The 24624-nt window shown below is 40.3% G+C and overlaps 1 long non-coding RNA gene across 1 annotated transcript in view; it reads right to left on the reverse strand.

The window, feature by feature from the left end:
- LOC148329627 (uncharacterized) overlaps nucleotides 1-24032 on the reverse strand; it is a 38657-nt gene extending 14625 nt beyond the window's left edge. The window contains exon 1 of the long non-coding RNA XR_015845652.1: nucleotides 23881-24032. This is a non-coding gene — a long non-coding RNA (uncharacterized LOC148329627). The remainder of the gene's footprint in view (nucleotides 1-23880) is intronic.
- Nucleotides 24033-24624: the final 592 nt, after the last annotated feature.

Here is a 24624-nt window from a genome sequence, read left to right on the forward strand (position 1 = left end):
ATTTTTAACTATTTAATCACAAAAAAATAAAAAATCCGTAATTAATTACGATTAATCGCATTTTTTCTACTTCTGTTTTTTGTGAGGCTTTTAACAGGTATTTACTGTAATTAATGCAAAATCGCCAAATATGAAGTGTGTGATCCTTCAATGCGATCTAAACGGAGTCATCTTTGCAGGATTTTTTTTAGAAACAATTCTCAAAACTTATACAGTACATTTAGTTGTAAGCACCACACTCCAGCAGTGTTGGTTCGCAAGGCCCAGTGGTAACTTAAGCAAGGTGTTTTGTTCTGAGATCATGTGCTAAAGATGTACAGCTAATTTGACAGCCCTAATATATATAAATATATAGCTGTCTAAATTAAAGCGTTAACTCAAGATTCATTTTTAAAACATTTAACGCAATTAATATTTTAACTCAGTTAACACAGCTTTATTTTTTTTAAAACATCAACTTGGAAAGCCAAATTATATATTATATATATATATATATATATAATTTTGTATTTCAGAACTAAAATATTTTAGTCAAAGAGTGGTTGGTGTATTAAACATTACAGAAACATTAAAAACATGTTGGTGTTTACCAATGCTGTTAAATTAGGGCAGCTGTGAAATAGACTGAACATTGGGTGGCACATAATGCAGTTATTAATTACTTAAAAAAAAATAATAAATGAAAAAACATCAGAGAAAATAGAAAAAGTTACCTCCCAATGAACTAAAAACATTAATTTTGCTTGTCGATAGAGTGACATTACTTACGTACAACTTAATTTACGTTTAGCATCTCATGTGCTGTTTGGTGAAAAAAATATTTTCACAATGAAATACAGATACTTTAGTTGTTTCTGTTGTTTGTTCAAAGAAGAGTGTTATTTATAATTTTACATGATACTAAGTGATCCAACTCATGTCCAAATCAGTAAAAACATAACATAAAAAGGCTTTAATAATTAGGTTGAACCAAAAAAGTTTACATAAAATGTTTGTAAGAACCTTTATTTGATGAGATTATCAAAACATTTAATTCGTACAAAATATAAGATATGCAGTTTATCCATTAGCTCCAAGTTATTATTGTATTTATTATTCCATCCAGATTAGATTCTTAGTATGTGGCATATTTGCACAATTTTAATTATCTGTTCGAATAAGTTGAATGAACATCAGTTTCTCAAGCAACTCCACGACAATGTGGGCTTCCACAATAAATCTTCAGCCATGTCTTTTTTTCCACTGAGATAATTACTATTTGGCTGCAGCGCTCCACTTCCTCACAGCAGACAGATTGTTGAGTTGGTGAGTTGGCCTGCAGTTCTAAAACTCTCCTCCTTTCATTATTCTTATCTGCCCATATCTCCCTCTCCTACCCCCACCACACACACATATGCATGCACTGCCAGAGGGATTTGCAGCAGCAAGGCGGCAAGCGCATGTGTGTGTGTGCGTGCGTGCGCGTGTGTGTGGTGTTGTATGCTCACAGCAGGGAGTTGCCAATTACAGCAGTGATTAAAACCCAGCAGTGTGGAAAGAGAGGCTGAGAGAATGGGAGCGAGAGGCTGGTGGAAAGAACAAGGAGAAAAACATATGTACTGACAGATAGAGATACAATACAATGTGTTTCTCCACATGCAGCCTTCTCCATAATAGCTACAGAATAGTGGTTGTTATGATATTTGTGGAAAGCCTGGGGAAAACATGTCAGGAAATGGGCTTCGGCAATTTTCGGTGTGAAGCCTGAGTGCAATCAGTGCAAATGTGAGTGCATTTTTGTCAAGAAAGGCCATCATCATTATAGAAAGCAGGATAATACCCATAATTATAACCAAAGTGCATTTTCTCAGTGAGTAAATGAAAGGCTGACAAAGTTTTGCAACAAAATGATATGCTGTGTAGCTTTTTCACAGAATCTGACCAATAAAATTATGTGTAATTAGCCTCACTGGTATTAAATTTATTAAGAGACAGAAATGACTTTTGGCATTCGATGATTTAGGTTTGGTTTATGAAACGCTGGTTCCTACTTGAAATGATCCACAAACACCACACCTAACATCCATTGAAAGCCCTTTGCTATTGCCTCACTAACATTTCACCTACATTTAAATTTGGCCAATCATGGCTGATATTTGGCAGCTGCAGAATGTGATCTGGTTGATGTTTTAGTGGCTTGTGGGAAGAACAGCATCTTTACCATTACCACAGCTACCCAGAAGCACTATGCTTGGTGGGCTACAAACAGGGGCTGACATACAGTAGGTTTTGCTCAAATATTATGTAAATGTCAAAGCACACCGGATTCAAGTCTACCATACAGTCGGAAAGTCAAGTTAGCAGCAACAACAATTGTTTCATCGGAATAAAAGAATAAAAGATAGCTAAGGCATATAGGTCCATGTAATATTTGTTTTGAGGCTTTGATTTTGAAGTTGGTATAGTGGAACGTTGTATAGTATGACCAACCATGATATGGTGGCCGGTTTGACTTTGGTGGCGATCACAGAAAAGGCGTCTAGACTTGTTTGGGTGGCAGCACTGCCGTTAGCGGAACGTGGGGACACCACCAACCAGACAGTCATTTCAGTCTCGTTGTGTGCTGTTTATGACGGTCCATCAAAATATGCGATATGTGGTTCAAAAGAATATTGGACAAATCAGATCTCACACCGCTACACACATTTAAAGTCCATTCATCCAGCCATTGTCCGATTCATTTCTCCTCACGTAGGTCGCGGAGCCTATCACAGCTGTCTTCGGGTAGTAGGCGGAGTACACCTTGAACTGGTTGCCGGCCAATCGCGAGCCATACAATGACAATCAACCCTCCACGCTCACAATCACACCTTTGGACAATATAGAGTGTTCAATCGGCCTGCCATGCATGTTTTTGGAATGTGAGAGGAAACAGGAGTACCCGGAGGAAACCCACGCAGGCACCGGGAGAACATGCAAACTCCACACAGGATGGCCGGAGCCTGGGATCAAACTCTCCACCTCTGAATTGTGAGGCAGACGTGCTAGGCAGTTGTTAGAGCGGTCCGCCAAATTATAAGTCATAGGTGAGAAATGAATTTTTTGAAGCTGCTGAACTGCTACGGTTGCCGAGTGCCACACATGCTAACTCAATTGCGTTAAATATGAATTTAATGTCTTTTTATGGATTATTTAATTATTTGTTTTATAAAGCAGTAAATTGTATCGCCACTTATATATTCTTTTTATAACTTTTAAGTTGTATTTAAAATTGGGGAAGAAAATTAAAATCAGTCACATCAATATGCCGTATCGCCACATATTAACATTGAACCACTATTTAATAAACATTCACATGTCTACATCAGTACACTACAAAGTATGCTAACACAACACACACAAACACAAACCACTACACTATTAGCTGTTCTTAAGATGACCAAATTACCATGGCAAATTCCTCTCTTCCATCAACTGAGCAGGAAATAAGATAAGATTAATATGAGATCGTTGCGAACATGAAACCACAGTGGCTGTTGGGGCGATTTATATTTTTTAAAAATTGTTGCCAGAATGGTCTGAGAAGTCACTGATCACAGCAAGAATCCATTTAATTTGGCAACACGGAAACCAAGTTACTCTTCTTGTTCACATGTACTGCTAACACACATGCACATACAAATAAAAGCAGTGTATACTTGACATTTTAGTTTAAATTCTTAAAGACAGCAGAGACTATGAACAGGCGGGATGTGGACCAGATGTGCTGTATATCTTTACGTTCAACCATGAGGTCGGTGGGTCACGGGAAAAAAAAAGAGCACCATTGGAAAAAAAATTCTAACCAAACAGCAACCTCTGGTGCTCATCTGAGAACCACACCAATATTTCTATGTGCACTCATGTATATATATATACCTGGATACACAAGTCTGTGCACAATAGTCTTACAGTAGTATTCATTCAAAGTCAGATTCACAGTGATGTGCAGAAGGAGGGAAGTGAAATTCATGTGGTCTCAGCTGGTGTACATTCAAGACTGTTTGGGTAGGGCACTTTACATCCACTCCTACAGGTCAGAGGCAAAACATTCTTACTTCAGATTGTTATTCGTCACTCAAAGCTGAAGTTCCATTCAACACTGGCATTTAAAACAATTGATTACAGCTAAATTATATCATACAGTAAAAGGCAAGACGTGCTAATTAAAATTATCAGCAATGTTACGGCAAATAACTAACCTTCAAACAGTACACAGGGTGTAGTCCAGTATATTGTATACTTACCGTATTTTTACGGCCATACGACGCGCTGCCTCAAAGGGCGCAACACCAGTTGAGGGTGCTATTTCCGTCTTTAATGCATACACTAGGCGCGCCGCATTTCAAGGCGCTAGCACGTCCGCACTAGCTCGGCTGCTATCGCTGTCAGAGGCATCACCCCATTTGATTGACAGATGTCATGAAACTAATAGGAATCACTGTCAATAATAACAACTCGAACCAATAAAAGGTATCTGGGCATTAGCCTACTAGACAAGGTCAGGGGAGGGACTTCACTGGTCACCACACTCCTTAGAGTCACGGTTTCAAATCAAAACCAAAAAAAAAATCAGCATACAAGCAAACAATGAAACAAAGAAATAAGATTAACACAAAACATGTATCTCTCATGCCATCAATATACCCAAAAGAAATAAAAATAACACAAAAAGATTATAACAATGGCTTCTTGGGAGCCACTCAGCCTTAGCCAATTATAGAAATGGCTTCTTGGCAGCCACTCAGACTCAGTCAATGATATGGCTGTTTAGAGAGATGTGCATGGCTGTTTAGAGAGATGTGCTGTTGTGCTTTGGGCTTTTTGTCTGTTGTCTAAACCTGGGACGTTTCTTGCTTGCAATAACATAAATGATAAGACAGACTACAACATTGTGGACAGCTGCCCTTTTGTCCAGCTTTCTCCTACACCATCACCCAAACACCATAGTCACATAATGTATAAGTCACAGTCAATTAGAAGCATAGATGACTCAGACTTTGACCAGCAGAGTGTGCTAACATGCACTCCGAACAGCCCAATGAGTAAAAGGGTTGATGGTCGCGAGTGATGCTTAGTCCATATAATGGGCGCGGCGCTTTGTTTGTTTTGGGCAAGATTAGGGACTTTAAAGAGCGCCCTATGGCCCGGAAAATATGGTACTTTCTTGTAGTCAAGTCAAGTCAAATTTATTTGTATCGCCCTTAATCACCGACAGCCTCAACGTGCTTTACAAACACACAATTGACATCCCCTGATCTTAATTCCCAGGAGGGCAAGGAAAAACTCAAAACCCCAGTTGGGGAAAAGTGAGAAACGTTGCGAAGGGACCACAGATGGGGGAACCCCTCTTCAAGGATGATCAGGCGGCAATGGATACCCATTGGGCAACATTTGACATATAAAATGATGCTACACAATGTTAGCTGAGATAATGTGAGAGTCAATCAAATGGAGCGCTGCAGGAAGATGACTTCAGTGGAGTATTGTATTATAATTATGAACGAGGACACAGGAAACAACAGCACACCCGTTTATGTGAAGCTTTCTCCAAAACGCTAACCAACGGCGATATTTGTGGATTGGCAGACATAGCAACAGCTTAGCGCCAGGGGAAAAGGATGTTTCAGTTTCTTCTGGGTGGGCATAAATTCACTGGTTTGTAATGATTTTCAGTCGTCAAAAATCCAATTTGAGTGATTGGTAGTCATGTTCCGATGACACTTCTTAGGCACCCAAGTCCAAATCTGAGACTTTGGTATAAAAGCCGATACCAAGACCTGATCCAATACATCGGCAATACATTAAGAAAAAATAAGTAAATGCATCCAATTAGTCTCAAATTAATATAGAAAATACACATACAGTGTATTTATGTATGCATGCGATGTCTTTGTATTTATATTGTATGGGCAACACAGTAACTACACTCCATGGAAATAAAAAAAAAGTATTTAATTGAAAATATGTTCTACAAAGGAAATAACACGCATCCATCTATCCATTAGCTGAGCCGCTTATTCTCACAAGGAGTGTGGGGATACTGGAGCCTATCCGAGCTATCAATGGGCAGTAGGAGGGGTTCACCCTGAACTGGTGCAAGTCACGCAAAGACAAACAACCACTCTGACTCACAACCACACCGAGAGACAATTTAAAGTGTACAATCAACCTTCCATGCATGTCTCTGAAATGTGGGAGGAAACGGGAGTACCTGGAGAAAACCCACTCAGGGACAAGGCATACCCAAGCCTGGGGTCGAACCCCGCACCTCTAAACTGTGAGGCGAACATGCTAACCAGTAGGGCGCCACCAAATAAAATACAGTTTAAATATTTTCCTTTTATTCACAATAAATAGCCGGAAATCCCGGTGCCTCATTGCAGCTACGGAGTTCACATAATATGCAGCGACGAGAAAATAGTGAGTTGGTTGTCCAAATTGTTAAACCTGAATGAGGGAACTACTATATAGTGTAACATATAATGTATAGAGTGGTAAGGGAATATGGGTGACATTCAGACACAGCCATGGGCATCAATGCCGTGCTTTGCATTTATTTTGAATTAGTTCTACCCCAAAATCATGTTTAACCGGTAATTAAGGATTCATAGAAAAACACTAATTAACTGTGCTGACAGTCTTGTGACATCATCTCATGGCGCAGTCTCCCTTCATCTCATTCACAAAATAATTGCAAATGGAAAGTTTGCATGCTCGTTTGCACATTTTCACTTTATTCACGTAAAATATAAACATTTGGATGGAAGCCCATTATTGGCATCACTCATTATTATTACCCATTATTAATAGCCACAGGGTGCAGGCCCACATCCGGCGCCACGCAAATTGTGTAAAAGCTGATGAAGGGGTCACCTGTCAGCAACCGCACCCCATCCACTTATAATAACACCTTGAAATATTGGCATAAAATGCATTTGCAGCACAGATAGTAACAGACAAGGTAGGAAAAGAGATTTGTTACAAAGATGACATAATTGAAAAAAAAAGGCCATCACTTTAAGTATTGAAGTATTATAATCAATTTATTAGTTTTAATTTTTATATTTTTTTGCTATATGTCTGACTGAACTGTGGGACAGACATGATCATAAATAAATAAAAATATATGAATAAATAAATGTGTAAAGTTTTCGTTCTGATTGAAATAATGACAGCCTGACGATAAGGGATGGGTGGCCCTGGCGCTCACCGATGACAAGTGACTAAATGGCAAAGTTTACTGACACACTCATCGCTGACAAATAATTGACAGTCATTAAACTACTATTTGAAATTACTTAATTCATTTGGATGGGTCACAACTGCAAACACTCTGTCACTCTCTCAACTCTCTGAAAACGCCTTTCAGCTTTAAATAAGGCTCTGAAAAATTAGGCTATTTTGGAAGAGTCTTTCGGCTTGAGTGTATTCTCATTGTCCATGTCTCTTTGTTGCTCCGAAAACAATTTACATTCTGCTGCAGTCTGCTGGAGAATACTGTGCACAGACAGACTTGCCTGTGTGTGTGTGTGTGGCTCTTACTGCCACTCTGACTCCAGTAGTATTGCACAACAAAACAATTAACAGTTGTTTTGCTTACAGAGACGTTGATGGTTGGAATCCCAGCCCGACTGGCTGTTGTTAAAGTGTGCTGCAACACATCTTTTGAGTCATTTGGACATGCACATTAAACCCGTTTCCCAACCGTTATTAAACCAAGACCGCAATTATACCCGAGAAAACACTCCCAAACAAAAATGTCACAAGTATTAATACTGATGATCCACAGTTGTTCACAAATTGTGATGTCATGTCATGACATTTTATGATTTATTTATTGCAACAGGTGCAAACACAGGTTTATTGTACTTTCTGCCATCAATTGGATGAGCATTTAGTCGTTTTGGGTTGCTTCAGATCCACAAAGATGTATCTGTAATTAATAAATAATAATTTTCGCACTATCTTTATCTTTCACACTAGGCCAAAGCACCACGGGCATACAGAGGGCAGCGGCCCGTGCATACCATACCCCTCCACCACCATCCCCCACACACACATGCACACCAATAACATTACGCCAGTAACACCAATTACTGTTGTGTGGTAGAGGGCATCAACTTTGAAAAACCTATGTCCCCACCGTACGTACCCCCATTGCAAGGGGATAGATTAAAATTAGGTTCATGTCCACTCCCGATAGTGTGATGTATACGGTTTTAGGAGGGACTTTGATTAGCGATCGAGGGCGCATCAACTTCAAAAAAGCCTCCATCCGCATGGAGTTGTTCTCGTTCCCATTGATGCTCTGTGATGATGAGCAACATAAATATGTTATTTTACATGTTACGTTGGTATTTCAAAAAGTTTTTATCTGCATATATTCAAAACCAGAGTAAAAGGTGTATTTTAAATAGAAATACCACAATCTATTTTTCAAAGCTGGATTAATATAATTTATAATGATTTATCATATCGAAAGCTGGCAGTTAGATGTTTTTCTTGTGAGTGTCAGGTTAGTGTGCTATCTGCATTGCTCACAAACTCACCCCCTGCTGTGTTTAATCAATATCATTCTGAATTCAGGCCTTCACACATGCCCATGCGCGCACACTCACACACACACAAAAGCATGCACGCAAACACACGTGCACACTTTTCGATATCTTTGTGTACACCAAGGGAATACAGTATGAGCAACTTCACACTCCTCTGAGCCTCAGCACACAAACACCAACATGAAAGGTGAATGTGTGTGGGGGGTGGGTGGGGGTGTGTGTGTGTGTGTGTTGTGGACACTTTGCAGAATTTTAATCCGAGCCATGCTCATTAATGATCGCACATTTTGTCCAGTGGGCTAGGACAATATCACTATAAATGTGTGCCTGCGATAGTGTGTCTGTGTGTGAGTGAGCGTGTGTGTGTGTGTGCTTTGCAGCTATGTATATATCTAAGTGCTTTTGTTTGTGTGTATTTACCAAAGGTGGGTGTAAACCACATTTGTGCAGAGGTGGTGAGTAATGCGCTACATTTACTCCATTACTTTTACTCACATTTTGAGATGAATTGTACTTTCCAGAGTAGTTTTTATGCAACACACTTTTTTAATTTTACTTAAGTATTTTTTCTTCTTTTTTCGTGTGTGCATGTGAGTGTGTGTGTGTTCTGTTTCCAAACTTCTTGCTCGGGCACTGTTCAGAAATCAAATGTAATTAATTTTGACATTTGACTCTATTTCAACAATCAAACACAGACAGTTGTTATGTTTTTGATTTGGGTTGCTGCTCATTCAAGCAAAAATCTGCTGCTCCACACCTGCTAGTTGTAAGAATCAATGGGGTTTATATGCCCATTAGCCGTAGACAGGAGTTGTTGAGTTAACGCCTCTTTATACTCCCTTGTCAACACGGTCGACAACTGACGCACGGCATCATGTGACCGACGCGTTGTGCAGCACTGCACATTGGCAATACATCTGCAACACGTCGGAAAATGTTGCTGTGCGAACAATGCACATTCTCTCTCCTGATTGGTCTGTTATGTCATATGCTGCAATGACGACATCAGGTTTCCCGGCAGGTTTTGCCATTTTGAACAAAGAAAACATGGACCAAGTAGACGAGCGATTGTGGGATGAGGTGTGCAAATGTATTCATCTATTTGATGCCAACTCCAGCTTTTTTAAGATGGCTAAATGGCAGTCAACTCCTGGCGTGACATTTCCACAGCCGTAGGCTTGAAATTGTTGGAGTACCCACGAGGGAGGAAGCTTTTGAGGTACAAATTCTTCCTTATAAGCTGTAGCGACACCCACCGACTTGGAGTGAAACTGCAACATATTTTTAAAACAGCGTGTGATGGAGTGCGAGAGTGTGAAGGCATTTGACATGTGACATTGATGCAGAGGCGTACGCACGGACATCGGACGCAGATGAATAATGAAGCCTTTATTTGCTTTTGCTTATTGCTAAATAAATCGACTGATCGTAACTATTCAGCGTTCACCTTTGTTCATTCCTAATTCCTAGTTTGGAAAATTTCTGTAAGTAAACGTGTTCTGCCGCAGCCCAGTAAACCTGGACATCTTTAGTTTGTTGAGTTAACTTAATTATTTCCCAGACCTTCCTCTTTTGTTCATTAAATTCATTGCAGTTTTCCATGCACCTTTTGTTCATTAAAGACCACTCTTTCTTCCGTGTTATTTTGTGCTCTCTGCTTTGGCATCCTTGATTTACCTTCCGCACACCCCTTGACATAAAAAAGAAACATTAAGTCGCCCACAAGCATCCGTGAGGCATTGTCGATCCAGGGATGAATGCTACAGATACATGAACAGACATTGCGCCAAATCATTGCGGTAGTATCCGACCTCACCACCCATATCAGCACCCTCAGCATGTGCGTCGATCAAGTGTCTAATCGGGAGGCAGCTAGTGAGTCCTCGGCATCAACCAGCTTGTCCATGGTGACAGCTGTCGGCATTCACGGCAGTCGTGACTCTAGTCTACCTCGTCCATAACACTACTCAGTCGAAATTGGTCTGGGGGGCCAATTTTTACACCAGTGTAATTTTTTCATCAACAAATACCTTACATATGACAACGCAAAGGTGGGCCTTCTTACTGGCAGGGCAGTCGCGTGGGCTTTGGCATTGAGCATGCAAACCCCGCATTACGTACCTTCCTACCTGATTTCATTTTGAAGCACAGAAATAATTTTGGTCACCACGTGAATGGAAAGGACCCAGGGAGCCACTTGCTGAATTTTAAAGAGGCAGATTTATCATTTGCCATTCCTCACATTTTAGCCACTGAGAACGTTTGTTTGATGAGGAGGTCCTTTGCGAAATTTTTCGTCCGGGACTTAACTCATCAATCAAAGGCAGACTGGCAGTCCGTGATGTTAGACACCTGGATTCGAGAACGTCACACAACGGCTGATCCAGCCAAAACTACAGGCTATGGTCAACGGACCTTCTATTAAGAAAGCAATTGCAGAAGTTCCTTTTCACTAATTTGTACAGGCGATTCGTCCGCAATTACAATATTGTTGCAGATGTTCTGACAAGGCTTACTTCCTTTTAGGAAGTTTGTGTATACCCTCATCATGGAAGAGGCTTTCGTTCATTTGAAAAGTTAGTTTTGTAGTTCACTAGTTCTTATTTACCCAAACAACAACCTTTTTTTGTTGTAGAGGTCGATGCATCAGATTGAGGAGTGGCCTTGGTATCCCAGTCAACCAGCGTGTGAACCCCGTGCATCCTATTCATGCCGCCTAAGTCCTGCCGAGAGCAATTACGATGTTGGTAATAGGTAATTGCTGTCCATTGTTTCAAACCCTCAGTACGGCATTGGCTGGGGGGGCGCTGTGAAAGCTTTACTAATCTATACTGATAATAAAGACTTGGTGAATAGTCGATCAGCCCATAGATTCAAATCTAGCCAAGCACGGTGAGTTCAGTTTCTTATGCGATTTGACTTTACTATCGATCCAGTGTCCGTAGATGACAAACCAGATGCCCTGTCCCGGATTTTTGGGCCTCCTGTTGATGACCCAGTACCAGAGGCTATAATTCCTGTGCACAAAGTGGTTGGTGCCCTCCAGTGGGAGGTTGAGAGTAAAGAGGCCAATGCTAATGGAGACGCACAAGTCCCGCATGGATACCCTGCTGACAAGTTGTTTTTACTGACAATGTTGCGTCAGGAGGTGGTGCAGTGGCAGCATTCCTTCATGGTGGCTTGTCAGACTTGGACTTTGGACTCTGTCATGGGGCAGAACTGTCATTATTAATGTGGTGGATCGTTTCTAAAAGCTGGCCCATTTTGTTGCCTTGCCTAAACTGCCTTCAGCCATGGAGACCGCTGACATCCAGGTCAAGAATGCTTTCCGACCCCATGGCATCCCAGTTGACTTGGTTTCTGATCTGGGACCTCAATTTGTGTCTCAAATTTGGAAAGCCTTCTGCAAGGCCTTGGGAGCAACCTCCAGCCTTTCTTCAGGGTGCCATCCCCAGATGAACGTGAAGGTCAGACTGAGCTGTCCTATCAGGTCCTGGAAGCTGCCCTCAGCTGTCTGCAACCAGCATCCTTTGTCCTGGTCTTCTCACCTCCCCTGGGTGGAAAAAGCTCAGAATTCGCTCATTTGCTCAGTCATTGGGATGTCCCCATTCAAGGCTAAGAGCCCTTGGTGTTCCCTTCTAGGAAGAAGTGTCTTTTAATCACTTTGGTCCAGCTCCAACTTTGTTGGTGTGGTGTGAAACAAAGGCAGCGCTGGGTTATACGGCAGCTCAAAATCAGATGATTGCCGACCGACACCGGATCCTAGCGCCTGAATATCATCCTGGGCAGAAGGTATGGCTTTCGACATAGGATTTACAGTTATCAAAGAAACTGGGGGCCATGGTTCATTGGCCTGTTTGTTACGATTCTGTAGTTAACCCTGAAACTCAACTGGCCACCCTCACTTAAAATTAATCATGTGTTCGAAGTGTCAAATCTCAAGCTGTCTCTGAAACCCCTCTGAGTCGTGCCCTCACCTTTGACTCGGGTGTAAGAGGGGTAAAGTGATTCAATACCTGGTCCACAGGGAGGGGCATGGCCCTGAGGAATGTTACTGGATCCTGGGTATATATATATATATATATATATATTTATATATATATATATATATATATATATATATATATATTGCTGTTTTTGCTGACCAATGTTATTTTCGATGTTTTTTTTTATGCATCACGTGACTCACTGGAGCACAAGGGGATTTGGGCGAGCTAACTATTTGCTACACTTGGTAACGGTGTTCTGAAATTCCTTCCTTCCTACCTATCGAGATGTCCTACCAATGCCTAGTGTGCATGCGCACAATGCCGATAGTGATTTCGCAGGAAATTCGGAGCTTTTTGTCCCACCTGTCGTTTGTTCGGTTAAAGGTGGGGAGTACTTAATAATTTCGTTTTCATTGAGTCTTATTTCACTTTTTCATTGTCTCAAAATACTTTTGACTTGTGTTTCTTTTGAGCACTTTACTCACACAGCATATGTATGCCACACTGAGAAAGCTGGACAAAAGGGCAGCTGTCCACAATGTCGTAGTCTGTCTTATCATTCATGTTATTCCAAGCAAGAAACATCACTGGTTTAGACAACAGACTCTGCAAAAGAAATACACTGCCCAAAGCACACCACTTACATCTCTCTAACCAGCCATCTGATTGGGTGAAGCTGATTGGCTCCCAGAATGCATTGTAGTACTCTTTTTGTGTTATTTTTATTTCTTTTTGGGATATGAACAGTGAGATGCATGTTTTGTGTGAATTGTGTTTCATTGTTTGCTTTTATGCTGAGCTAGCACGCACCACAAAAGCCCCTTGCTTTTCCTCCTCTACTTTGCTTTGCAAGTTGAAGACATACACAGTAGAGGGTGACATGGGAGTGGCCTTTCACGCCCATCCCATTCCACTCCCATTGAAAAAAAATCCTGCCCCATTCCAGGTCGGACCCATAATAATAAAAAAATTAAAAAAAAAATCCTGCCCCGCTCCCGGTTAAAGAGATTCCCCTTCCCGTTCCGCTCCCCGTTCAGAATGACTCCCACTCCCGTACTGCTCCCATTTTCGTGAGCTACATTAAAAATTGGTGCACATCTGGCCAAAGTTTTTTTTCCCAACTGGATAATTCCACTTCCATCTGCTCCCATCAACTTAATACACTGTACCCTCCCAATCCTGAAAAATTGACTCCCATCCTATGTGACCAAAAAAAATGTCAGGCATTAGTAGGGCTGTGACGATAATTCGATATCGATATGTATCGCGATAGTTGGGTGAGTGATATCAATAGAAAATGGTATCGATAAATTATCGATACAAAAAACCCCACAACGGAGCAAATTCGACCCATCACTTCCCTACTCGTCAAAAAACTCCCTCCCATTGAGGAAATACAACCCGAGGCTTATGCATGCGCCGCTGAGCTGGCGTGACTCAAAACAAACAAAAAAAAAACGGGTGGCTAAAGTGGCCCGTAAGGCCGACTTCAGAAAACGCTTGCTTAATAGTTAAGCCGATAACAAGCACCCCTTTATGAGGCGCCGTACGGGACATAATTCAGGAATAGCTCTCACACTTATTACTGAAATGCGGTCGGACACACACAGGACGAAACGGCCCGTAGCTCTAGTACACGAGACCTTCGTCGCATGGGAGGTGGGCGTACGTGGCAGTGAAGCCGCTAACAAGCACGCTCCGCAGACACGCACTTGACGAAACGGCCCGTAGCACCAGAATTGTTCCGTCTTAATTGGGGCACGCACGGGCCGTGCACCCACACCGCGGACACGCATGGGACAAAACGGCCCGTAGCAGCTGCACACGAGACCTCCGTCGCAAGGAAGGCGGGCCTACGTAGCAGTGAAGCCGCTAACAAGCACCCTCCGCGGACACGCAATTGTCGAAACGGCCCGTAGCACCAGAATTGTTCCGTCTCAATTGGGGCCGGTGTGCGTTTTAAAAAAAATACAATTTTAAAATAAAACAAATCGGAATTCAGCCCTTTTTCCTGTTTTATTTTCAATAGTTGTTGTAAATTCCTCATTCCTGCTCTGTTCCTACAGGTATTGTTTTGCTGTTTAATCTGCGTATTTAACAACAGGCATGTTTTTGGGCAGCTAATGGGTCCTTGTATTTACGTTAATTTATGTCGGGCATATTGTTGGACAGGTAAGCGGTCCTAAGAGAGTCGTATCGAGTCCGTTAGCGGTTAGCTGCGGATGCGCGATTGCTACACTTTTCGTCGTCGTGTATGCGCCAGAATGAAAGTGAGTTATTGCGCTCTGTTGAATTGATTGGAGTGCTATTAAAGCTACGTTGTTCTCTATCCCTGTGTCCGGTCACGCTCTTTGATTCAAGTGAGTGTTTGCATGAGGCGCTCCGATGAACGCCCCCAAATTCACATACAGTCCCAGCTCTCCGCAACAATTGTAACCCCCCCCTAATAACCAGCCATGTATCTACCTGACCAACTCAGCAACCAGTCAACATCAGTCATCTTTTTCAAATGCATCAGTACCACTCACCAATCCCTCTCCCCTTTTGATTGGTCAGACCATTTATCTTATTTTCATAATCATAAACAGTGCTTATTTGTACCTTGTGGCTCAACTGTGCGTCCTGTAAGGTACATTACAAAAAGTTGTACCTTACCCCAAACGGAACCTTTTTTCTGACACTGGCCCATGCTCTGCAATATTGGTGAATGTGACAGGAAGAAAATGTTATTTGCTTCACTTTGGCCTCCAACAGGCCCTTTTCAGCCAGTTCAAGGGATGCCCTCACCCAAATTAAAACACACACACACTTCGTCCGACAAGCCTTTAATGAAATGCACATCTATTTTTGTTGATTAAAGATAATAGAAGATGGTATCGGTGGTCAGAATCAATACATTGGTACGAGTGTAAGAGTGTAGCCAGTCATAAATGTAAACTACAGTACATGCATTTCCAAAGGTATTATACTTACATAAAATTTTTAACAAAAGCTGTGTCTGTAATTTGGGACACTTTGCATGCTTCACAAATTTCTTATAATAATTTCACATCTTAAGTTGCTAGTTACATAACCATTTTATATATTCCCCCTATTCAGTGAAAACGTTCCTCCCTATTTAGAATTCTTTTTGAATATTAGTGATTATCATCGACTGAAAAGTGTAAATTTGAGAAAATTCTCAATTTTCTAGAGCTACAAAAAGTTTTTAAAATCCTGCTGGAGGATTATTATTCTCTACTAACTGAATCATCTTCAGTGCTTTTACTGCAAGCGAAAAGAACACTAATCAACATTCATAGTTAACCGTTTCAAATGCTTTAATAATCTTACTCTCTCCACGTTTTCTCCTCCGCACCTGCCTAGCCTGACAATGGCAGCAGTGTTGCTGCTACAAGAAAGAGACCCTGGCTCTTCATGTTGTCAGTTGCACGCATTTGACACTGACAAATGTTGAACACTTTGATAATAACTGTTTATCTAACACTCATTTTCTACTCGTCTCTCCTCCACCTCCGCTTTATGCTCACAAACACGATATAGCTTATTTTGGAGCCGCATTCCTGAATTGAGTCTACACATGCTCAGTACAAAAATGGAATAGTAAGTCTACTGCATAACACTGCATGGAGAGGGTAGCAATCCAAACGATCATGATAGATTAACCATTTAAATTTTCTCAGGCAAGAGAATTAGAGCTAAAAAAAATAGTAATTGCTTTTAATTATTGAAACCTATTTTTTTTATGAGGATTTTGGAGGCCCCTGGAAATTTTAGGGCCCCAGTGAACTGCCCATGTTCATCCAATGGTACGTATGTCCCAGTGTCACTCAGTCTAACACAAAGGTGAGGCTAGTTGAAGAAGGATTAGCATCATCAAGAAAAGTAACATTGCTGATCTTGTATTTTAATTAAAATATTTTTTTTAAATGACACTTTTCCTCTGCATTTGCAAGGAACAATATCCAGGTTACAAACATTAAAGGCTGCCACCGAAGCACTTTGCCTTGAACGTTTCAAAATGCTTTACAGTCAATATTTGCTCAAAATGAGTTTAAAAAAGCTGACTTTTAATTTGATAGCTGTAGGAGGTAGTTAATTATTTTTCCTGCAAAAACATCTTGAGGGGGGCAGGTAGGGCAGAGGTGTGCGGCTTCGTGAGCGTAAATGTAAGTCACACACTTATTTACGAGGTGCTTCTGGGCCTCTCCTTTCCATCCCAGCTGCCTATTTCCAGCGGGTGAAAAAATAACTAGAAAATGTGAAAATTGGCTGCTGTAACGATGGAGGATAATGAAGTGTAGGACAGAGCTGGCCCTCTCTTTTCCCCTGTCCTCCTCTTTTTTCAGGATATTTTCTGTCCCTACTGACACGTCTCTGCCGAACTGACACACCCACCTGCAACGCACACACACACACCCCCGCACACACACACCCCCACCCCGACGCACACACACGCCACCAGGCAGCTCTCCCGCTGTGACAGCAAACATTCATCGCACATGATCACCATGACGATATGGAAATATGAATTATGCATCGAGGCAGCCTCGCCTCGGATGTGTCTACAAAGCAATGTGGGTGATATTCTCCTTTCAAATCATATGGGAAATATCTCCTAAGTATTATGAATATAATAATTTTCACCTCTACATTAGTTTATGCTGCTTTCCTGCCTCGCAAATATGTGTGGTACGGTAGGTCTTATACGCACCTATACATGATGAACAAATTTCAACACGTTTGTGCGCTTAATAGCACATTTCATGTTCCTTATCACTGGCATTTCCCACTTGACCTTTCATTAAACCATTAAAGCTGCTGGCGCTGACTGTAATTATATTTTGCTGATGTCGCTTTTAAGATTCTTGAGTGCCATTTCAAGGTCACAGACGCTTTAAACGGCCCAACAAAGACTGTGTGTCACAGTCATATGAAAATGTTCCACAGTAATGTGCAGTGATAATAATGACAATCTAATCCAAATTATAGTGCACATGAGCAGTTCATTATTAAGAATCTAATGTTAATAAATAGTTCTGTGTTATTTTAAAAACCTGGTTCATAGCGCTTATCTAACGTGTTGGCTATTATTAGATATTTGTCTAAGACCAACCTGACGCTGAGATTACTGAAGTAGCAATAGTTCCCATGTTGACAGGCAGACAAAAGACACGTCTGGCTATATTTGCCAGGGAAAATGACTGGCCCGGTCTGAAAGAGAAAAAAAAAAAAGCAACTGGGGAAAGAACAGGAAAAGGCCCAAAGAGACAAAACAAGTCGGAGTGATATAGGCCAAATACAGCTTATTGGAAGGTTTGAACACAATAAGGTATTATCAAGTAGGCAATGCCATGAGGAGGATAAATAACGTTTTGTGAATGAGCATCACATCAGCACACTGTTGTGGTTCCTCATTTAGGCCTTTGCAGCATGAAACTCCTGCTCTGTCTCCTCCTTTTTGTTGTGCTAATAAAATACGTTAAATGCTCACATCAAAGAAAGAAGCCAATAGACAAACCTGTCCTCTAAATTGGCAACATCCCACCAGTCTTATAAATAGCATGTCATTAAATCCAGTCCATTGTGGTTGATGTTAATATTTGTCTCTCAGACACCCTGCAGGCAATGCAAAATTAACTGTATTACTATTAGGGATCTTATCAAATAAAATATTCCATTCATACTAATTATGTCTTAAACATTTAAATGCATTATTTTCTGTAAATATAGTCCCCAACATTTATTGTCAGGTTCATTATTTTATGGAGTGAGTTAGAAGATTTTGCTGTCCGATGAGATTTAAGGTAATCTAATTAAATTTGTCTCGGTGGCACTGACAGTACACATAGTGTCACAAGTATCAACATATTTACATGTACAGACAGTATCCATGTTGAACCAATAATATTTTAATTCATAAAATAAAAATAATATTATTGCGCTATATCCACACTTTATGTAAATTGCAGGTATACCATAATAAAATAATGTAGATTAATATATTACCATTGTGATTGGTAATAAAATGTTCTCCCTTTAAAATATTTGAAATATAATCAATTGCAATCGTTAATATTCTGTGAAAGGATGTTTTTCCTCTAAAGCATCTGATAAAGGTGTAATAATGACAACGTGCCATTCTTCCTGCAAACATTTAGAGTTGCCATAAAATAACAGCAATGACCCACTTTTTAAAATTAATTGGCATGCTTCCCGAGCAGTAATACAACTTATTTTTATGATTTTAGAGCTATATGCTACCACTATATGTCCATCTAATTATCTCCAGAGTGAGGCAGAGTTTTGACACAAGTGTACCCTGTGAGCAGAGATGACAGGCTGGTGTGCAGCTGCGGATGTGAATGTGTCATTTGGGTAGATGTGATGATGCCGATGTTCCCACAACTGTCTGCTGACACCTCCTCAGTTCGTAAGAACCCTCCCTCGCCCTGCATAATTTAAAAGTGGAGAGGGAGGGAGACGCAGACAGGAGGCAGGAAGAGACTCAGGTATTCTACCCCAGTGTCAACCACCGCAAAGCCAAACTAATTACAACAATCTCTGCACTCGCTTTCCTCATCTATCCGTCTCACTTTCACTTTGCCTTTCCCTTCTCTGGGCTTCAGTAACGAGGAGAAACAGAAGAGGTTCTGTTCCTGCTCCTACCCCATCCCCGTCTCCCCTCTCATGCTTGCCAGAAGGAATATGATTAGCACAGTGGAGAGCTGAGAACCACAGTTTTCGACACACACACAGACGCACACACCGTCGCACACACAGACATTATTTCCCTCAGTGCTGCAGCAAGAGGAGATGGAGGAGAGGTGAAACAGGGTGGGGCTGTTAATGAGGCCAGAAAACACAGAAGCCCAGTGGTAGTTCAGTTCGTTAGTTCCCATGTGGAGCGTGCACGATCCCCCTTGTTTGTCAGGGTTTCCTCCCACAGCTCAAACACCCACACATGACCGGGGGCTCGGAGCATTGAAATTGCCCCAAAGTGGAACTGTTTGTCAGTCCCAATGTGCTGAGGCGACCCGCACGCAGAGTTTCACTATGGCTTCTGCACAACACATGCAGGCAAATGCTCGGCTCTCTGCATGCTACTCCTATGGCTGTGAGCATGCACTGGGATAATGAGCAAGAACCGGGAGAAAATGTTGCTTTTAACTGGTATATATTTAGAACTGTCACAGGTGGCGTTAGTGCAAGTAAAAATAAAACCAGTGAATGCGGCATTCGTATTTCGTCAATATCGAGACGCACAAGCCAGTTTAAGGATATGATCCCACTTTATAATGCTTTCAAATGTAATGTAGATTTTTTGACTGTAGTTTGAGTGCTGTCACTTTTACGTCATTTTGTACTTTTGATTCCTTCCAATTTAAAGATTGAATGAATAAATCTAAATAAATAATGACCAATGATAGTACAGTGTAAATGTTAAGCAGACGGAATGTATGAATATGAATGGCACCTTCATTGTCACTGCAACACATTGTGAACCGTACAATGTAACAAACTGAGCTTAGCATCATGGTTTGATGTATTCCAAATACAAAAATACTAGAAAAAATTTAAAAAATTTAAAAAATGCACAACACACGCACGGCGGCCGGTGCCAGTAAGGTTCATGGCTGGAGAGGCACTGACAATAGAGTCAGATTTACACGTGTATGAGCCAAATGGGGTGTTGTGGCTGCCTGACAATAAAACTGGTTTCAACAAATTATATTTAAATATTAACACACATACTATTTGGCCATAAAAACCATTGAAGCAGTTGTGAGAGAACACTGTTGTGATTTCTTACTTATTCAATTGGCTACACAACTTTTGTAGACAACATAGCTATTTGTTATTATTATTATTATTATTAAGATGTTGGTTGGTCATCCTATAGCCTTAGATCTCCTTTCAATTGGAAGTCCAATTAAAAAAAACTCAAGTGTAATATCTTCCATGTTTGACTTTTTGTTTTCTTTTTTAAGCAGAAAATTGCAGTTATGCTTGATCTGTGTGCAGTGGCTGCGGAGTAGTAGTTGTATGCAATCAGCACAACTAATATATAATAACAATAACATAGTATGACAATGGAAAATTAGAAAAAATTATCCCGGAGACGCAACAACAAAAAGAAAATAGGCACTTGTCAATTATAAGCCTTGTAAAGCCATTTAATGAGGGTTTGCGGCGGGTGAGTTTGGCTACTCCCTGCCGCACTTTGCATACATACTGCGCTTTCTCTTACTGTAAATACATGTTTTTGATGTTATATTGAGTGACATAACAGTTTGTTATTTGTTTGTTTAAAGCAGCTGGTGAATAGAAACAAGTAAATTCTCAAAAAGACAACAACATGGTCAACTTATAAGGCAAACGGCGCATATTCCTTATCATGACTTCAATGCAATAAAAGTCTGAAAAGAAAGGGAAAAAAAGCAGACTAAAAGAAGAGGCGGGGGTGAGTGAGAGACTTTGCGCTTCAGTGGGAGATTGAGGGAATGCAGCAGTGGATGAGAGGAGGGGAGGGAAGGAAGAGGTGTGGTAAAGGGGCTCAGTGGCTGATTTGAAAGCCAGGAGGTCACAGAGGTTCCCTTTAAATTTACAACAAACCACAAACGTGAATGTCTCCTCCAAAAGGCTGAATGACTGATTATAATGGCTGCCTGTTTCGATCTCGTCCCCTCAGCCTCACAGGGTCTCTTTCTTTAGGAGCAACGCGACCACAGCATTAAACGTGCCGGCAGCCCTGCAATTTACAATTACAATTTAGGCATTTAGTTGATGCCCTTATCCGCAGGGAGGGACAATGAGAGCAATAGCACTAGAAAGGGCTGGTGTGTGTGCGCAAGGTTATTTGTGTGTGTGAATCCTGTGATCCTGATCAGGAGCAGGAGGGACAAGAGGACTTAAGAGCAGGTGCAGCCGGAACAAGTTCAAAGAGTATCTGGAAAGGCACTAAGAGAACAGGACAATACAAGTCGACATCAACATGTGCGACGAATAGAAGAACTAAAGTGGTGCTGACCACAGACACAAAGAAGTATAAAAAATGGTTGATATTTTTTGTTTTGTTTATTTATTCATTTTATTTTAATTATTTTTTAACACTTCATGATGTACTCATCAAATTACAACCATTACGATTCCTGGTCTTTACAAAGATAAAGCGCGCTTTTGATGGTAAGTCTCAGAAAGATATTACTTCAAGAAAAGATTTATTATTGTGACTTCAGTTTACGGTGATGTCAAGTGCACTGCATCGTACTGTGATGTGAATATTTTGGTTACATCATTAAGCTCTATGAGAGAGGCTCAGTCAAACCAACGGTGGAAATCGATATGATATGATATGATATGATATGATGGTTTTGCAATATTTTGCCAACAATGCATTAATTATGGAACTGTTGCTTTATTGGAAGAAAAAAAAATGCTATAATATTTATAAATAAAAAAACCTTATATGTGCAGAAGAACGTACAATGCCGATGTCACGTTTCCAACAAAATGAAGTTAAAAGCTTTGTTAAGTGAAGAGCATGATAGCAAAATATAAAACCAAGTACTAAGACTGATTTAGCAAACACATTAGTAGGGAACGTCATAAGCATCATCGTAGGTGGTGGATGGTCGACACTAATGTTTTAGACTACAATATTGCAATGAATGCACATTTTTAATTCTTCCACACGTTGTACTATTTTATTGTGCGTCTGAAAATGTTTATACAAACTTAGATGCACATATAGGAATGGTCAGCACCAGGCATAATTTTTCTCCAATTTTAACGATAGCGAATGAGCACGGCCTATTTACACAACACAAATTATGTGATCATCAAACATTGCCTTCCTGCATTTACGTTTATTAATCGAGCTTGTAGACCAATTTCAAAAGCAAAAACAAAGTAACAAAAATCACTGCCTTTCTTGACGGTGGATAATATTAAAATGTCATGTCATCAGATAGCTGTAATCCATTTTGTGTTTCCTATCTATTACAAACGATAGCTACAATATCATACTGTCAACGGGATCACTTTAGATTGTGAATGATTACCTTGTGTGGCCTTCTAGACAAAGTGGTGGGACGATTTGTGGATCGTCGATTTGTAATTTTAAGGATTTGTTACTGTCTCTTAAATACATCAACCGAAAACAAATCGTTACACACTGGTCACCAGAAGCTTGTAAGAGTGCTGCACAGGCGACTACCCATATTAAACAGCTGATGCTAACATATGCTTGCTTGTGTAAAGGTCCACATAGCCCCTGCATCTGCGCACAGGCGCACACACTCATGCTCACACCAACACACAGAAGCCACCATAAAAAAAAAAAAAGAAGAAAAAAAAAAAAAGAAAAAGCAGACAAATCCATACTAGTTCTGACTCACTCAGATGTTTTTGTTCATGGTCATTTTCTTTGCCAAGGAAGGATTTGTGGTCAACATATTTCTTTACAAAGGTTTTTTGAGAACAGCCATTCAAAAATCATTTTTGGCTTCAATTGCTTTTAATAAGGTATGATCATTTTAAACAATTCCATGATAGTTGTGAATGTTCCCCAATATTTCCCACTAGATTCATGTTGATGAGGTCATAGTATGATGTATGTTAACATTTAGAAATGTTCAGCATTTCATAATATTCTTTATAGTAAACACTAAATATATATAGTGTATCTGCATTTACATGGACATGTTTGAAAAAAATGGACCTTGGCAATATTCACAATTTACAATCAGGCACATGTGCAATATGCAGCGAAACTGTAATATCATGCCATTATTTACATATTGTAGTTCAAAAATACCACTTGTCTTGTGCAATGATTGGCTTGGGAGGGTTTGTGTCTCCTCCCTGTTTTCTCCACACTTAGAAACCAGTTTTTGCCTCCTTGAGTAGCTAAGACATGATGAATGAATGGTAACTGAAAGCCAGATCAAAAATGTTACAACATGCCGATTAATGCCATGTGACTGTATCACAAACAACAACAACAACAAAAAAAATGTACACTTATTCAGCATTATGCTTTACATAAGTAGTACATTTTATTTCGGAAGCGTGTGCTCCAATCTAAAGGCCACCATTAAAATAAAGCTTGAGTCCCTGCAAACCAGCACGCCAAAAAGTTAAATACATCACAGCTACATGTATGGATGTAATTGACACAAATAAACTAAGCAAAAGGAGAACATGTCTGTTCAGTGGGGGAAAAAAATCCTCATGGAAACTGCAGGGACTGACTTGAACTCAGGTAACGTTTAACAAAATAAATGGACAATCGTAAAAGGTGTACTCACTCAGGTAACGTAGCAATAGCTTCCAACCACAGCCTGTCGACTATGCTGTCAGGGTGCACGCTAGTTGCCTTAGCCTCAGCTCAGCGTTATTTGTCAGCCAAATCCTTGAAGAACAAGAAGCCTTCTCTGTGCCTAAACCTGCCGACAGAGAAGGCAGCTTTGAAGGCCCCCAACTGAGCTCGGCACACAGCTTTGAAGCCAATGGAAAACTCGGCTCTATGGGGCCAAATGAAAATGAGCAAGGGCAAACTTATGCACATCTAAAAATCGGTCTAGCTACATAAAAAAAGCATGGCACATTGCAGTCTTTGAATTTGGACTTTTCGATAGTATTTAAGATTAAATGACAGATGTTCGAACCATTCAATGTTGAATGGGATTTTTCAGTGCAATAATTTTAGTCAATCTCACAATGTACTATAAAAAATACATTTTAAAATAGCACACTGAATTTAAATTCAAATTTCAAGAAAATTCTGATTTTATATAAACTCCTCGATTACAACACATTTTCCCCTTAAGGCTAAGTGTGATTTAAAAAACAACAATTATTTAAACAGTGAATACAGTATTTTTAATTGATTTTGTTTAGAATGTTTTTTTTTGTCAACTTTTGTCATGTTTAATGCTTTATGTCAGACCACACAATCAATTGTTGAAAATAAATCAAACCACACTTAAAGTCTGTGTATTTTTTCAGAGGCTGTGGGTGACTTTTTGATACACATATAATCAGATCAATTG

The sequence above is a fragment of the Idiotropiscis lumnitzeri genome, chromosome 10 (genome assembly GCF_059441095.1).
Source record: "Idiotropiscis lumnitzeri isolate Australia: NSW breed Sydney's pygmy pipehorse chromosome 10, RoL_Ilum_1.0, whole genome shotgun sequence".
In the NCBI taxonomy this organism is placed as follows: Eukaryota; Metazoa; Chordata; class Actinopteri; order Syngnathiformes; family Syngnathidae; genus Idiotropiscis; species Idiotropiscis lumnitzeri.